Source organism: Ovis aries, chromosome 19 (assembly GCF_016772045.2).
Source record: "Ovis aries strain OAR_USU_Benz2616 breed Rambouillet chromosome 19, ARS-UI_Ramb_v3.0, whole genome shotgun sequence".
NCBI lineage: Eukaryota > Metazoa > Chordata > Mammalia > Artiodactyla > Bovidae > Ovis > Ovis aries.
In genome coordinates, this window is record NC_056072.1 from 52,556,231 (window position 1) to 52,572,302 (window position 16,072).

The 16,072-nt window shown below is 51.8% G+C and overlaps 1 protein-coding gene and 1 long non-coding RNA gene across 2 annotated transcripts in view; one reads left to right on the forward strand and one right to left on the reverse strand.

Moving 5' to 3' along the window:
- Nucleotides 1-16,072, forward strand: part of CCDC12 (coiled-coil domain containing 12) — a 43,225-nt gene that overhangs the window by 10,754 nt on the left and 16,399 nt on the right. The window lies entirely within an intron of this gene.
- LOC121817258 (uncharacterized) lies at nucleotides 5,002-12,342 on the reverse strand. Its single transcript, XR_006057089.2, has 2 exons — nucleotides 11,674-12,342; nucleotides 5,002-10,721 (listed from the first exon to the last, which is right to left on the reverse strand). It is a non-coding gene; the product is annotated as an uncharacterized LOC121817258 (long non-coding RNA).

The window sequence follows — 16,072 nt, forward strand, 5'->3', positions numbered from 1 at the left end:
TCCTTGAAGGTATCAACAGAATTCATTTTTAGTGCAGGAGGTTTAGATTAACCAAAAAAAGAAAAAGTGAATTTGCAGAGCTGCAACCTGGATGAGGTGTGCTGTACCCGTTCATCCTAAGGGCCAATCTTCACTTCCCCACCTCTGCTCGGAGCCCGAGGTCTTAGAGGCCAGTGAAAGGGAGAACCTCATGGTGGGCTCCCCACACAGACACCAGTTGACGAACCAGTATTGAAACGTTGGATTGAGTCATCCCCTCAGAGGGCCCTGGACTTGTTCATTTGTCAAATAAAGGTGTTGAATCAATCAGAGGTCCTCACACCTACTGGTGCCCCAGAATCGCCTAGGGAGACAACTTGCAGTTTCTTCCCTGGCTCCGTCTGAAACCTCCTATTGGGATCTTAGGATAGTGGCTAGAAATCCGAGCATTTTTGAAGTTTCCCAGATGATTCTGGTACGGTATTTATCTGGAAATCCCCGATCACTCCCTGGATATCCCCCCTTGACAAAAGGAAATGGAACACTCCCTTTTCTGGAGCCCTTCCTAACTGCAGAAACTCTGCAGCCAGCCACCCAACAAGTATTTATTGAGCACCAGCTGTTTGTCAGGCACTAGGGATCTAACCCGTGAATAAGACTGCATCCCTGCCTCCAGGGGCTTCCATGGGAGGGGCAGGTAGAGGCCCTTGTTCCTGAGATAAGTCCAGGGGAGAGTGGTCTTGCAGGGGAAATCAGGAGTCCAGTTTAGGCCACTTTAGTTCTGAGATGACTTTTAGACACCTAAGTGGAGAGAGACTGTCAGGCAGGCATCTGCTGAAAGACGCTTGTGTAGGAGGATTCGAAGCATTGGGGCTAGACGAGATCCCCTGGTTACAGAGCTTAGACAGCAAAGGGGGTTCAGTTCAGTTCAGTTCAGTTGCTCTGTCGTGTCCGACTCTGCGACCCCATGAATCGCAGCACGCCAGGCCTCCCTGTCCATCACCATCTCCCAGAGTTCACTCAGATTCATGTCCATTGAGTCCGTGATGCCATCCAGCCATCTCATCCTCTGTCGTCCCCTTCTCCTCCTACCCCCAATCCCTCCCAACATCAAAGTCTTTTCCAATGAGTCAACTTTTTTCATGAGGTGGCCAAAGTACTGGAGCTTCAGCTTTAGCATCATTCCTTCCAAAGAAATCCCAGGGTTGATCTCCTTCAGAATGGGCTGGTTGGATCTCCTTGCAGTGCAAGGGACTGTCAAGAGTCTTCTCCAACACCACAGTTCAAAAGCATCAATTCTTCGGCGCTCAGCTTTCTTCACAGTCCAACTCTCACATCCATACATGACTACTGGAAAAACCATAGCTTTGACTAGACGGACCGTAGTCGGCAAAGTAATGTCTCTGCTTTTTAATATGCTATCTAGGTTGATCATAACTTTTCTTCCAAGGAGTAAGCGTCGTTTAATTTCATGGCTGCAGTCACCATCTGCAGTGATTTTGGAGCCCAAAACAATAAAGTCTGACACTGTTTCCACTGTTTCCCGTCTATTTCCCATGAAGTGATGGAACTGGATGCCATGATCTTCGTTTTCTGAATGTTGAGCTTTTAGCCAACTTTTTCACTCTCCTCTTTCACTTTCATCAAGAGGCTTTTTAGTTCCTCTTTGCTTTCTGCCATAAGGCTGGTGTCTTCTGCATATCTGAGGTTATTGATATTTCTCCCAGCAATCTTGATTCCAGCTTGTGTTTCTTCCAGTCCAGCGTTTCTCATGATGTACTCTGCATGTAAGTTAAATAAGCAGGGTGACTATATACAGCCTTGACGTACTCCTCCTTTTCCTATTTGGAACCAGTCTGTTGTTCCATGTCCAGTTCTAACTGTTGCTTCCTGACCTGCATACAGATTTCTCAAGAGGCAGGTCAGGTGGTCTGGTATTCCCATCTCTTTCAGAATTTTCCACAGTTTATTGTGATCCACACAGTCAAAGGCTTTGGCATAGTCAATCAAGCAGAAATAGATGTTTTTCTGGAACTCTCTTGCTTTTTCCATGATCCAGCGGATGTTGGCAATTTGATCTCTGGTTCCTCTGCCTTTTCTAAAACCAGCTTGAACATCAGGGAGTTAATGGTTCACGTATTGCTGAAGTCTGGCTTGGAGAATTTTGAGTATTTCTTTACTAACATGTGACATGAGTGCAATTGTGCGGTAGTTTGAGCATTCTTTGGCATTGCCTTTCTTTGGGATTGGAATGAAAACTGACCTTTTCCAGTCCTGTGGCCACTGCTGAGTTTTCCAAATTTGCTGGCATATTGAGTGCAGCACTTTCACAGCATCATCTTTCAGGATTTGAAATAGTTCAACTGGAATTCCATCACCTCCACTAGCTTTGTTCATAGTGATGCTTTCTAAGGCCCACTTGACTTCATATTCCAGGATGTCTGGCTCTAGGTGAGTGATCACACCATCGTGATTATCTGGGTCATGGAGATCTTTTTTGTACAGTTCTTCTGTGTATTCTTGCCACCTCTTCTTAATATCTTCTGCTTCTGTTAGGTCCAGACCATTTCTGGTCTTTATCGAGCCCATCTTTGCATGAAATGTTCCCTTGGTATCTCTAATTTTCTTGAAGAGATCTCTAGTCTTTCCCATTCTGTTGTTTTCCTCTATTTCTTTGCATTGATCACTGAAGAAGGCTTTCTTATCTCTTCTTGCTATTCTTTGGAACTCTGCATTCATATGCTTATATCTTTCCTTTTCTCCTTTGCTTTTCACCTCTTCTTTTCACAACTATTTGTGAGGCCTTCCCAGACAGCCATTTTGCTTTTTTGCATTTCTTTTCCATGGGGATGGTCTTGATCCCTGTCTCCTGTACAATGTCACGAACCTCATTCCATAGTTCATCAGGCACTCTATCTATCAGATCCAGGCCCTTAAGTCTATTTCTCACTTCCACTGTGTAATCATAAGGGATTTGATTTAGGTCATACCTGAATGGTCTAGCAGTTTTCCCTACTTTCTTCAATTTAAGTCTGAATTTGGTAATAAGGAGTTCATGATCTGAGCCACAGTCAGCTCCTGGTCTTGTTTTTGTTGACTGTATAGAGCTTCTCCATCTTTGGCTGCAAAGAATATAATCAGTCTGATTTCGGTGTTGACCGTCTGGTGATGTCCATGTGTAGAGTCTTCTCTTGTGTTGTTGGAAGAGGGTGTTTGCTATGACCAGTGCATTTTCTTGGCAAAACTCTATTAGTCTTTGCCCTGCTTCATTCCGCATTCCAAGGCCAAATTTGCCTGTTACTCCAGGTGTTTCTTGACTTCCTACTTTTGCATTCCAGTCCCCTATAATGAAAAGGACATCTTTTTTGGGTGTTAGTTCTAAAAGGTCTTGTAGGTCTTCATAGAACCGTTCAACTTCAGCTTCTTCAGCGTTCCTGGTTGGGGCATAGACTTGGATTACCGTGATATTGAATGGTTTGCCTTGGAGGCAAAGGGGGTTAGATACTGCCTAACAGTGTATAACTTTATTGCTACTTCTGTCTCGGATATTCCTTTGGAAAAGGTATATGGATTCATTACACATTCTATTGTATTATCTATAGATTATAAGATAAAGTCAAGCATGTATCTGGTGATACTTTTCAAGTTGACTTGTCTTTATACTTAGAAATGTCTCTTAATAGTAGGCTTCCCTGATGGCTCAGATAGTAAGGAATCTGTCTGCAGTGCAGGAGACCTGTATTCGATCCCTGGGTCAGGAGGATCCCCTGGAGAAACAAATGGCAACCCACTCCAGCATTCTTGCCTAGTGAATTCCATGGACAAAGGAGCCTGGCAGGCTGCAGCCCATGGGGTCGCAAAGAGTCGGACATAGCTGAGCAGCTATCACTTACTCAACAGTTTTCCAAAATGCTTACACAGTTTTACACTCCCACCGGCAGTGTCTGAGAGTTCTTTCCAGTACTTGATATGGTTAGTCCTTTTCATGTTAGCCTTGCTGATGGAAGTGCAGGGGTATCCCTTTGTGGTTTAAATTTGCATTTTCTTCCTAACTAATAAAATTCTGTACCTTTTCGTATATTTATGTGAAGTGCCTGTTATGCCTTTTATTGGGTTGTTGTTCAGTTGCTCAGTTGTGTCCAGCTCTTTGTGACCCTATGGACTGCAGCATACCAGGCTTCCCTGTTCTTCACTGTCTCCCCGAGTTTGCTCACACTCATGTCCATTGAATCAATGGTGCCATCCATTGGGTTGCCTGGCACTTTTTCCTATTGATTTTGGAGAGTTCTTTATTCCAGTCTTGAGCGCGTCCTTTGTTCTATATATGTACTCTAGCTGTCTCTCTGGATCTCGACCTGTCTTGCTTTTAATCACATTCTTTGATGAAGAGAAATTCTTCATTTAACGTAGGCCAATTTATCCATTTTTTCCGCTAATGCTTCGTGGCCCATTTAAGGAAATGACTGCATACTCTGGGTCATGTTGATATTCCCTTGTGTTGTATTCTAAAAGTGTTATTGTTTTACCTTTCACCTTTAGATTGCCTATCCATCTGAAATTTATTTTTACATCGTTTAAAGTAGATGTCAAGATTTTCTCCCCAAATGGATATCAGTGACTCAGCACTATTTATTATCTGGCATTTATTTGTTTAGAAAGAAGACTATTTCTCTCTGAATGTTTGGCATGCAGTGTCCTTGATAAGACATACTGCTAATCTCCCGCAACTTCTTTTTTTAAAAAATATTTATTTATGTGGCTGTGCCAGGTATTAGATGCAGACCGTGGACTCTTTAGTTGTGACATGTGGGATCTGGTCTCCTGACCAGGGATCGGACCCAGGCCTCCTGCATTGGGAGCTCAGAGTCTTAGCTACTGGACCACTAGGGAATTCCCCCGCAGCATCTGATAGTAGTTGTAGTTACTATAATAATAGTAGTAGTGAGTTGTTTTTTTTTTTGCTTTGAATGTTACTGAGTCCCAGTTCATGCCAGCCCCCCAAGAGATAGGCAGCTCCTTGGAGCAGGGACAACTCAGATTTATTTTGACAAGGATTTAGACATTTCATGGCCTGGGCAGTTGTCCTGCGTGTTCTGTGTCCCATAACTCTGAGCCTGTTGGCTTTGTGCACCGGAAGGGACTTATTTCGGACTCATGAGGACTGCGGGGGCCTGTCAGCCTGGCTCCCCAAAGCCACTTAGACTCCGTCCACTCTGTCCACACTCTGGAGCAACTGGGGGGTGTTCTGACTAGAAATATGAGTTGCCTCGAGCAGTTGCTTCTAGGTCAGTTGTCTGAACTCGGGCTTTGTGTTTGACATTCCCGCCTGCTGACCCTTGGAGCAGGATGTGGTTGCTCTGTAGTACTAAGTATTGTAATCCAGGATTGAAATGCAATCTGTGCTATTATTATTATTTAAAAAACTGTGTTTGTTGGAGTCCAGTTAATTTATAATGTTGTGTTAGTTTCAAGTGTACAGCAAAGAAAATCAGTTACACATAGACATATGTCCACCCTTTTTTAGATCCTTCTCCCACAGAGCCCATTACAGAGTATTGAGTGGAGTTCCTGTGCTATAGACTAGGTCCTTACTAGTTGCCTATTTTATACATAGTAGTGACGTGTATCGGAGAAGGCAGTGGCACCCCACTCCTTTCCAGTGCTCTTGCCTGGAAAATCCCACGGACGGAGGAGCCTGGGGGGCTGCAGTCCATGGGGTCGCTAAGAGTCGGGCACGACTGAGCGACTTCACTTTCACTCTTCACTTTCATGCTTTGGAGAAGGAAATGGCAACCCATTCAGCGTTCTTGCCTGGAGAACCCCAGGGACGGGGGAGCCTGGTGGGCTGCCGTCTATGGGGTCGCACAGAGTCGGACGTGACTGAAGCGACTTAGCAGCAGCAGCAGCAGCAGCAATGTGTATGGGTTTCTCTGGTAGCTCAGCTGGTAAAGAACCCCACTTGCGATGCAGGAGACCCCCGTTCAATTCCTGGGTCGGAAAGATCTCCTGGAAAAGGCATAGGCTACTCACCCCAGCATGCTTGGGCTTCCCTGGGGGCTCAGACGGCCGCCTGCAATGCGGGAGACCTGGGTTCAGTCCCTGGGTCTGGAAGATCCCCTAGAGGAGAGCATGGCAACCCACTCCAGTATTCCTGCCTGGAGAATCCCCATGATCAGAGGAGCCCGGCGGGCTACAGCCCATTGGGTCGCAGGGTTGGACGTGGCTGAGCGACTAAGCACAGCACAGCAGTAGTGTGTGTACGTGAGTCCCGTTTTCCCAGTGTGTCTCTTTCCCCCTTTCCCCTTTGTGTTCTTGTTTCAGGAGAAGATATGCCCCATGTTTCGTCCTGGGGTACTGAAGAATGCCTCCCCCCAACAGACACCCTCATATTTTCCCACCCCCCAGATACCCCCAACTCACCTCCACATACACGCAACAGTATACCCCCAAACCTCCCACCCCCATTGACTCCCTTGCATCATTGCACCCCACACCTCCTCACATACCCCCAGCCCCCTACCCGCGCACCTCCCCACACACCCCAAACAGCAACCTGCCAGGCTACGCCCACACCTCCTGTACTCCCAACCCTGAGTCCCCTCATCCCACCCCTGTATGCATCCCATAACTCCCCAAAGCACACACGCCCCACGCCCCACGCCCTCAACACTGCCCTCCCCCCAACACACACATCCTGAACAGCTGGGAGGACTCGCATGTCTAGTTTCTAAGCCTCCGCAGAGATCTAGGAGACCCCGTGGCGGAGCTCGCTGTGGCTGGGGGTCACGGCTGGCCCTGCTTCCTCCGGGGCCCTTCCCTCACTCCTGGGTGGCTGACTTCTCCTCGGTTTTGTTTTGGAAGGAAGCAACAGCTTGTACTCTTGAAAGAATTCCTAGAGGAGAAACAGTTGCTGTGGTAACGATGCCCAGTGGGGAGTAAAATCTACACTCCAGGGCTGTATTGACTCTGGGCTCTCAAGAGCTGCTCTGTCTAGAGAAAATGCGAGTGGCTGCCCTTTCAAGGAGAGCACTCCGTCTCCTCCCAACCAACCCATCTCTCCTCGTGTGCAGGGCAGGGCTGCACTCAGGGTCTGGCAGGGTGATCTGAATGCTAAGTGTGTGTGTGTGTGTGTGTGTGTGTGTGTGTGTGTGTGTGTGTGTGTGGCAGCTGGAGAGGCGGTTCTCTGCTGGGTCCAGGAGTCCTTGAGAGCCGGGTGTGTGTGTGTGTGTGTGTGACAGCTGGAGAGGCGGTTCTCTGCTGGGTCCAGGAGTCCTTGAGAGCCGGGTGTGTGTGTGTGTGTGTGTGTGTGTGTGTGTGTGTGTGTGTGTGTGACAGCTGGAGAGGCGGTTCTCTGCTGGGTCCAGGAGTCCTTGAGAGCCGGGTGTGTGTGTGTGTGTGTGTGTGTGTGTGTGTGTGTGTGTGTGTGTGTGTGTGTGTGTGTGTGTGTGTGTGTGTGTGACAGCTGGAGAGGCGGTTCTCTGCTGGGTCCAGGAGTCCTTGAGAGCCGGGTGTGTGTGTGTGTGTGACACAGCTGGAGAGGCGCAGGAGGGGTGAGCTGTGTGGAGGAGGGAGTCCTGGACCCAGTGCGAATCTCCTGTATCTTATTGGCTGGCCTGTGGGTCACCTCTTCATTTGGGCTTTGTGTTCCAGGCGGCCTAACTCTGACCTGGTGGAGGTGCCGCAAAAACCCATGAGGAGGGGTGTGAGGGGCTGGCTCTCTGGAGCCCTGGGAGAAGGAGGGTGGGGTGGAAGCAGAATAGGCCGGTGGAAAGGTGTCTGACTTCAGGGAGACCGCCTGTGGAAGCCCCTGCCCCAGCAACCCCGCACACTGCGGCTGGCTTTTCTGACCTGGACTCACGTCCCCTGCACGCATGATGGAGCTGCCCTTCTAAACCGTGGTCAGCTCAAGCGCAAGGCCTAGGTTCTCCTCGAGATGAAGGGAGGGGAGGAGAGAGGAGTGCGTGTGGAGTCAGTCATGTGCCCCTTTTCAGAGATGGGGTGAGGGGAGCAGGCCTCACTTGGGTGATGGAATTCGGGGGCCTCGTGCTCAGGGTGCAGGTGAGAGCGTCCGGCCCCACTGTCATCATTGTCGTGGTCGGCGCCTACTGTTCATGGTGCGGCCACAGCAGAGAGCTCCACACGTCACAGACGCTCCCTCATTTAACACCCCTCTGCACTTTTGGAAAGTGCTGCTCAGAGAGGGCCATGAATTCAGGAGTCCCACAGCTCTGCTGCTTTGTGTGGTTCAGCTTCTCAACCTTTCAGCCCAGCACATGGTTAAAAGAAAAACTGCTTTGCTTCCAGAGGAAATATGTGTAGGTGAAAACCGAAAGACCTTGTTCAAGCAATTTTTTCCCCCACAAATAAATGTGCCAGTTCTGGCTTGTAGTTTAAATTTGGTTTTAATGAGGACTTTATCACTTGGAGATCGCACCAGAGAGGAGACAGCTGTCTTCCCTGTACTTCTCAGACTGTGACACTCTGAGAAGCAGCTGATCAGAGGTTAAAATAGCTTCTAGTCTCCTAGGAGCTTCAGCGCACTTTGTTGCTCTGTAAACCGCTGACTTGCCTGGGAGTTGACTTGTCAAGAATTTGCTGTTTGAACTGGGGTTCCAGGGTGGGGGCCTTGCACATTTCAGGCTCAGCTCCAGGTTGGGATGGAGGGATAGTGAGAGGAACCCAGGTGAGACCTTTGGCTTGCCTGCATCTGCCATCGGCCTTTGTGGTGGACCTGGGGGGATTCTGGAAACACATCCACAGAACACTTTATATCCCCAGCCCAGCTGCTCCATTTGCAAACCAGGCCTCAGGACCTTTGCCTGGCTTGTATCCAGGGCCTCCCTGTGGATCAGATGAGTCAGGGTATCTAAGAAACGTGGAATGCTTAAAGTGATGCTCATGATGTTGGACTGTTCTTATATGTGGCCACATGAAGCCAGCATACTTAGTTGCAAGCAACAGAAATCTCTTCTGGCTGGTTGGTTGGTTGGTTTGTTCATTTGTAAAAAAAGAGAGCATACCATGGAGACAGGCAGGCAGAAAGAAGCCCAGCATTTCACAGAAAAAGGGCTTGCCCTCAAATGTCTGGACACTGCAGCTGCTTGCTGCCAACACTTCCAGAGAAAAGTCTGTTTGCTGGCCCCTCTCTCTGCTGGGACAGCGAGTAGTGGGCACTTTTAGCTTCTAGAGCATGAAGCTGGCTCATCCTCTCCCAGGACTCCACATGGAACCTTCCCAAGTAAGGGAAGGGTGTGGTGGGCACTGGGCAGCCCATAGAATGACCTGGGAATTCAAGTTCCGGTCACCTTCTTGCATGGCTCCAGGCAACATGATAAAATAGACAAGTACCAGTCCGATTGAAATCTAAACCCCCGGTCTAGACCAGCCCAGCTCTTGGCCTTCTCGTGCTGTGCTCTGCCTGGGTCTCTCGTGGCCCGTGTTTATGTTGCATGAGAGATTTCTCTGTTTCTTCTCATCCTGTCTACTCTGATGCAGAGCCCACCCTGGGGACCACAGGCAGCTTGGGGTGGCTTCATACAGGTCATTTCCTCCCCTGGGTCAGCCTCTTTGAGAGGAGGGATGTGATCTGACTCAGAGGCTCCTCAGCTGGGGCCATGCACTAGAATCATGACCTCGGAGTGGGCCAGCTCTTGAAACATGCAGATTCCTGAGTCTTACCCTGCAAGATTCTGATTGAACACATGCCCTGGGCCTCTGGATGTAGTTTTTGTTGGACCGGGTGCTCTCTGAGGTCTTTGCAGCTCTAGCAGTTGGTGGCTTTGTTGCTTTTCTCACTCAGTAATGGACATGGTCACTCTTTGGTGGCTCCTGTGCAGAAAGCACTCCCAAGCCTTGAGGCTGTTTATTTGAAAGAGTTTTGGGGGCGTGCTGCAATCAGAAACCTCTGTTTAAATGCTGACCTGTCTTTTATTAGCTGTGAACTGTTGAGTAAGCTCCTTAGCTGTTCTGAACCTCGTCGTCGTCGTCGTCTGGATGGGATGATAATGCCTGACCCCAGGGCAGCTGTGGGGGCCAGAGGCTCCATGTGCACGGGTGAAGCTTGGGCAGCTGTGTGAGCACAGCCTGGCACCATGTGGCTGGCAGGGGCTGTCCCTCCAGACACACCAAGGGGGCAGCTGCCATCTGCCAGCCTTGGGGTGAGGACGTGGCCTTTTTGACCCATTCCTGGCTTGTTTTTCCCGTGGCCTCAACCAATGACCGCTGCCCTTTCCTTTCTGGCCCTTCCCAAATGTTCTTTATCAATAACACCCCATCACATTGTTGCCACCTGCGTGTCGCTAGTTTCGCACTGCTTGTAAATGAAGTCTGTAGCCCCCGGGCAGGCCTTTCCCTGCCGTTTCCTCCTCCAAGGGCACTGTGGGGGTCTCTGCCCGCCCCTCGGACACAGGGCCCAGCCTCACACACCCAGTATTTCTAGTAACTCCGGCACTCCCTGAGCTGCCCTGCCTGCTCTGCTTTGACTGACTGTCCCTCCAGGTCAGCTCGAATTTCATCTTCCGCCCAGCTGTTAGTCACCCCGCATTCCCACGGCTCTGCGGGAACTCTCCATTCACCTGTCTGCTTCCTCTTTCACCTGCCCCTTAGCTCCCTGAGGGCAGCGGTCGTGTCTTAGTCACCTCCACCAGGTTACAGGACTCGGGGCACTCCATGAACATCAGAACGACGAACTGAAGCAATTCGACGGGCACATGGATCTGGCAGTTGGCTGGGCTGAGGTTTTCCTGGAAGAAAAGCAGGAGTTTGGGAGGAGTTCAGGGGAGAAGGCGATGGCACCCCACTCCAGTACTCTTGCCTGGAAAATCCCATGGGCAGAGGAGCCTGGTAGGCTGCAGTCCATGGGGTCATAAAGAGTAGGACAGGACTGAGCGACTTCCCTTTCACTTTTCACTTTCATGCCTTGGAGAAGGAAATGGCAACCGACTCCTGTGTTCTTGCCTGGAGAATCCCAGGGACAGGGGAGCCCGGTGAGCTGCCATCTATGGGGTCACACAGAATCGGACACGACTGAAGTGACTTAGCAGCAGCAGCAGCAGCAGCAGCAGCAGGGGCTTATTTAAAAGTCTGCGGGCAGCAGCCATGCCAGCAAGATCAACCTCACGGTGTGTGAAGTCTAGTGAGTCTGTTGCTCAGGCGTGGACTGGGCTTGCTTTGACTGCTGTGCGCATGGAGAAGAGCTGCTCGTTTTAGCGGGTCACAGGCTTGTAAAGAGCCAGCCACGTGACACTGGTGGCAGGAGCCCTGATGCTGTCCCGTTGGTGGCCGTTGGGAGAACCGTTTGGCAGCACCCACCGTCGGTGTAAACAGGCATGTGTGCTTAGGTGTCTGGGGGAGGTGGGAGGGTGTCATTTCAAGGGCCACTCCCGGTTTTCAGGCCCCTGCTGGCTGCTTCCATGGAATCCAGGATGGTGAACACATGGGAGATAGGCACCCCGGGGCCTCCCTCCAGGACTCTGCTTCAGAGCCCCGCCCACCAGCCAGAGTTAAGTACAAAGGCTGTTTGTTCTCCAGCCTGGCGGACCTGGAGAGAGTCAGACACCATGGGGTTCCGGGGGGCTGTTCCATTCCCCACAGCTGATTGGCTGGGCCTGGTGACTCTGACTGTCCCTTGTGGCCAGTCCCCCAGAGCCGCATGTGGCTGTCCCATCCCCGGGCAGGGGCCTTCGGGGACCTTACCATTTGCCATTGGGATTCACTTGCTCTGGCTTTAGCTGTGAGCCTGGCACGGTGAGGAAGTCCTGGGGGCTGTGAGTTCTGCTTTGTGGCAGGGGAGGCATTTTCCCCCTCCCTCCAAAAAAGGGAAATGGTGGGGCCACGGAGGGGAGGCGGGTGACCTCATGGATCACCATCCGTTAACTTCGTAACTGAAATCTTCAGGCTGATTATTCACAGGGAGATGTTTGGCCTGATTGGAGGCGCTCGGCTTGCAGCGTGGCTGCTGGTTGGACTGCCGGGCCTTGTCCCTGGGCACTTAGGGCCGCTGGTATGTGCAGGCCTCCTCTGCCCTCCTCTTTTCCCAGCAGTGCTGGGGTTTTTGTTTTTGTTTTCAGCTTGAGAAAGGTCATTAAACCCTGATGAGGCTGGGTCGGGCCTGAGGGCTACCTATGGTTCCCTGCTGGCCCGCTGGGGCAGGTGAAGGTCAGGAGAGTCCCAGGTGAGAGCGCAGGCCAGACAGGGAGCCGCAGGCAGCTCCCTGCCTCCGGTCGCTTATGTCTTTAAGTCATTTCGTAAGTCATTTGACAACAGAAGGAAAGGAAACGGAGGAAGCACTACCCACAGCCTTGTTGTGTGACCGTCCCACGCCAGTGTTGCCATGGTTCCGCTCACGCTCACGTGTGTGGCTCCACACCCCCCCCATCCTGTCCTGTCTCACGGTAATGCCCGTCAGGTCGCTACTTGGGTGACCGCTCTGGCGGGGGGCGCGAGCCGCTGGCCTGCCTCCCTGCGCCCGCAGGTCACAGCCTCCTCCGGGCCCCACTGCTCCATATCACGAGAGACACACCTCTGTGTACATCGCCCTTCTGTCTCCTGTGGTGCTTTCCTGGGACAGGAGTTCCTGGCCCAGAAACGGCCATACCTGGGGCTCCTCGTGGTTTGGTTGCGTTTCCCAGAGATGACACCAGGAAGGGATGTCAGCCCTGTGATGTGAGGCAGAGTGACGTTAGAGGCCAGTGAGATCCTCTGAGTGTTTGAGGTGGGCGGGAGGAGGGTCAGAGCCAAGGTTCTGTGGAGACCCCGAGGCTGGAGGCCCACCCTACCCTTGGGGCGCCAGCAAGGCCGAGCAACAGGACTCCGGGCAAGTTACTTCACAGTAACGTCACCTCCAACTTTCTTATCTGTGAGAGGAGAAGGCAGTGTTGACCTTGCTATGTTTCTATGCTGATGAATTAAATAGTGTTATTTCCATTCATTGAACAGTCAGTTGCCTGGCATCCTGTTATGACTGCTAGGAGATACCGTAGAACAGAGGTGAAGAACAGCTGGGTCCCGCCCTCCCCAGAGCTCGCCTGCTCTTGGGGAGCCTTCTAATGTTGTGTGGGACCTTGTTATATTTGATCCTTCCCACTCTCTTAGGAAGTAGGCACGGTTGGGATTTTTTGGCCCTCATTCTCCAGGAAAGAAGAAGTGCAGATAATTGACAGAGGGGGAGGGTAGGACAGATGGCTGAGGGGTGAGCAAGCAGATGTGTTGGCAGAAGGAACCATGTATGTAGCAGCAGGGAACCGGCTTCCAGTTGTCTGTCTGTCTCAAACTGACAGAAAGACCTTGGGGTCCGACACGCACAGAGACCTATGCTAGGTGTCACCAAGCCTCAGACCCTGCGTCCTTGGAGAAAAGGATAGCGATGCCTGGTGCATGAGTGCAGTGTGGCAGCCCAGACCACGTCGGGAGGAGAGCCTTGTCTGTCAGGGTGAATTAACATGTGCATCCTGCCTCTCCTTGCCCCCCACCCCGGGTTGCCCATTCATTCGCTCTCCATTGTCACCTGCTGCCGTGTGTCACGTGCTGGCGAACAGTGACGGGCAAGCCTTTTGTAGCTTAATCTAGGAAGACAGATGACAAGCAAAATCTCGAATAGACAAATCAAGGTAAAATCAAGTGTCTGGGACAGTTATCACTTGATGGCCTGCCTGGGAAGAACGCCCTTCTGCTAAAAAGGGGTGTAACCTTCAGCCTGCACACAACCGGGGGAGAAAGTGCCGCAACCTACCAACCGTCTTCCAGCTGCCGTGGAGCTCTGTGGTGGATGCGGAAAGAGGTTTCTGTGGGGAAGCCTCACAGATGTGGTGTCTGCTCTTCCAGCCTGGGGCCCCTGAGGGAATCAGACAGGTCATTCTTCATTTGAGTCTCAATTTTCAAAATGAACAGTTGGTCACTTACAGGAACTTGGCAGAAAATAAAGAAGCACTATCAAAAAAGGATACCGAGGGCTCAAGGAAGCAGGTGGCGGTGGGGAAAGGAGAGGATATGCCTGGTTCTCCAGGCCCCACCGCTGATGGTGGCCAGGGCTCAGGACATCCCAGGATGCCAGCAGTTCTCTCCCACCCTGGATATCGTGTAGGGTTCTGCCCCACGTGGTGGATCCCAAGTTAGTGCCTTTAATCCTCAAACACCCTGGGACAGAGCACCAGCCCCACTTTAACGGAGTGGGGAGAGCCTTTAGCAGAGGCTCGGAGAGGTCCTGCAGGTGCCCACGGCCTCACCACCAGTAAGCGATGGGGAGTGATTTTCCAACCGCTGGTCTGTCCAGCCCTGCCACCCAGCTTCCTGCAGACCACAGTGCATCCATCCTCCGGGGGGCCGGGCAGGAGCTGGGAGCCTTGCCTTCCTGCGCAGGGGAACTGGTCCAGGCTGGTGTGTGTGAAGGAAAGAAGGCGACTCGTCTTTGCTCTTCCCCCAGTGTTACCTCCCAGCGGCTTTCCTGCAGGGGCCATGGGAGGGTCCTTGTTAACCCTCTGCACACTCAGGGTGCTCGTCCCCTCTGCTGCCTTCCTCCCAGCCCCAATCCCACTCAGCCTTTAAAGTGCAAGAAAAGCGGGGGACTTCCCTGGTGGGCCAGTGGTTGAGATTCCTGCAGGGGACACGGGTTCGATCCCTGGTTCAGGAACTAAGATCCGAAATGCCACAGGGCCGAAAAAAAAGAAAACAAGAGAGAAAGAAAGGTGGTATTTCCTTTGGCAAGCCTCCTCAGACACCTCAGGTGCCACCCAAAGAAGTCCCCGTGACCTTTCCTTTCCTCCTCTGGGCTACCACCCCGCTGAGAATCTGAAGAGCTGTGGATTCTTCCTCCGGAAAAATGAGCTTTTGCACACCGGGCCTGCGTGTGTGTCTGATCATGAAATCCTGTCCATGGACCCAGGCTGAGTGCCCACGTTAGTCTGTGAACAGCCAGTACCTATTGGTTCTTTTTTTTCCTTCTTGGCACCCAGTGTGGAGTGCCTAGCAGAAGGGAGCCAGTCAGTATTTCTTGACTGGTAGACTGCTAGACAAAGGTCTGTATAGTCAAGGCTGTGGTCTTCCCAGTGGTCACATATGGTTGTGACAGGTGGACCGTAAAGAAGGCAGAACACCAAAGAATTGGTGCCTTTGAACTGTGGGGCTGGAAAAGACTCCTAAAAGTCCCTTGGACAGCACGGAGATCAAACCAGTCAATCCTAAAGGAAATCAGTCCTGAATATTCACTGGAAGGACTAATGCTGAAGCTGAAGCTCCAGTATTTTGGTCATCTGATGTGAACAGATAACTCATTAGAAAAGTCCCTGATGCTGGGAAAGATTGAGGGTAGAAGAGGGGGGTGTCAGAGGGTGAGATGGCTGGACGGCATCCCTGATACAATGAACATCAACCTGGGCCAACTCCAGGAGATGGTGACGGACAGGGAGGCCTGGCATGCCGCAGCCCGTGGGGTCACGGCTGGGCGACGAAGGGACAACAGCAGGCTGCTGGAGGACATGCCACCGCCTTTGGGCATGACTAGTTCCCCGTTTGCACTTGTGACCAGAACAGGACCAGACTTGGCTAGGGGCCACCTCCCCACGCTTCTCTGCCACACGCAGGACGTCAGCGGTCGTCCGGGGCGAGGCTGTGCGCTGGAACCTCAGCCTGTGTCCGTGCCGACCGTCGTCAGAGTCCAGGCATCGGGCCTCAACCCTGGACAGCCTGAAAGCTACCGCACCCTTTCTCTTTGTCCCCTCAGCCCTGGCACCGTTTTTGTCTCAGGCGCCTTCAGTCTCCCAGTGAGTCCAGGTCAGGACCTCAGTCGTCCCTGACTCCTCCCGCTTCAGGCACCCCCTTGTTCTGTGCCCCCCCCGACCCCGCCCCCTCTGGCCCTGACCTAGTTCCAGGCTCTTATCGGCAGCCTTATCTCCCGCTCCTTTCTGTCCTCCCAGCCCTCCGCTCCCTGTAGCTTTGTTCTCTCCGCTCACAAGCCTTTAGGGACTGTCCGCACCCTTAAGAGCCTGGGCGGCTCTGGGGCCGTTAGTCCCCACCCTCCCCTGCTGACCTCTGATTCCTGGTGGAGCCCTGAACCAAGGGGAACAAGAGATCTGTCCCCCGCATGCCAGTTGTCTGACAT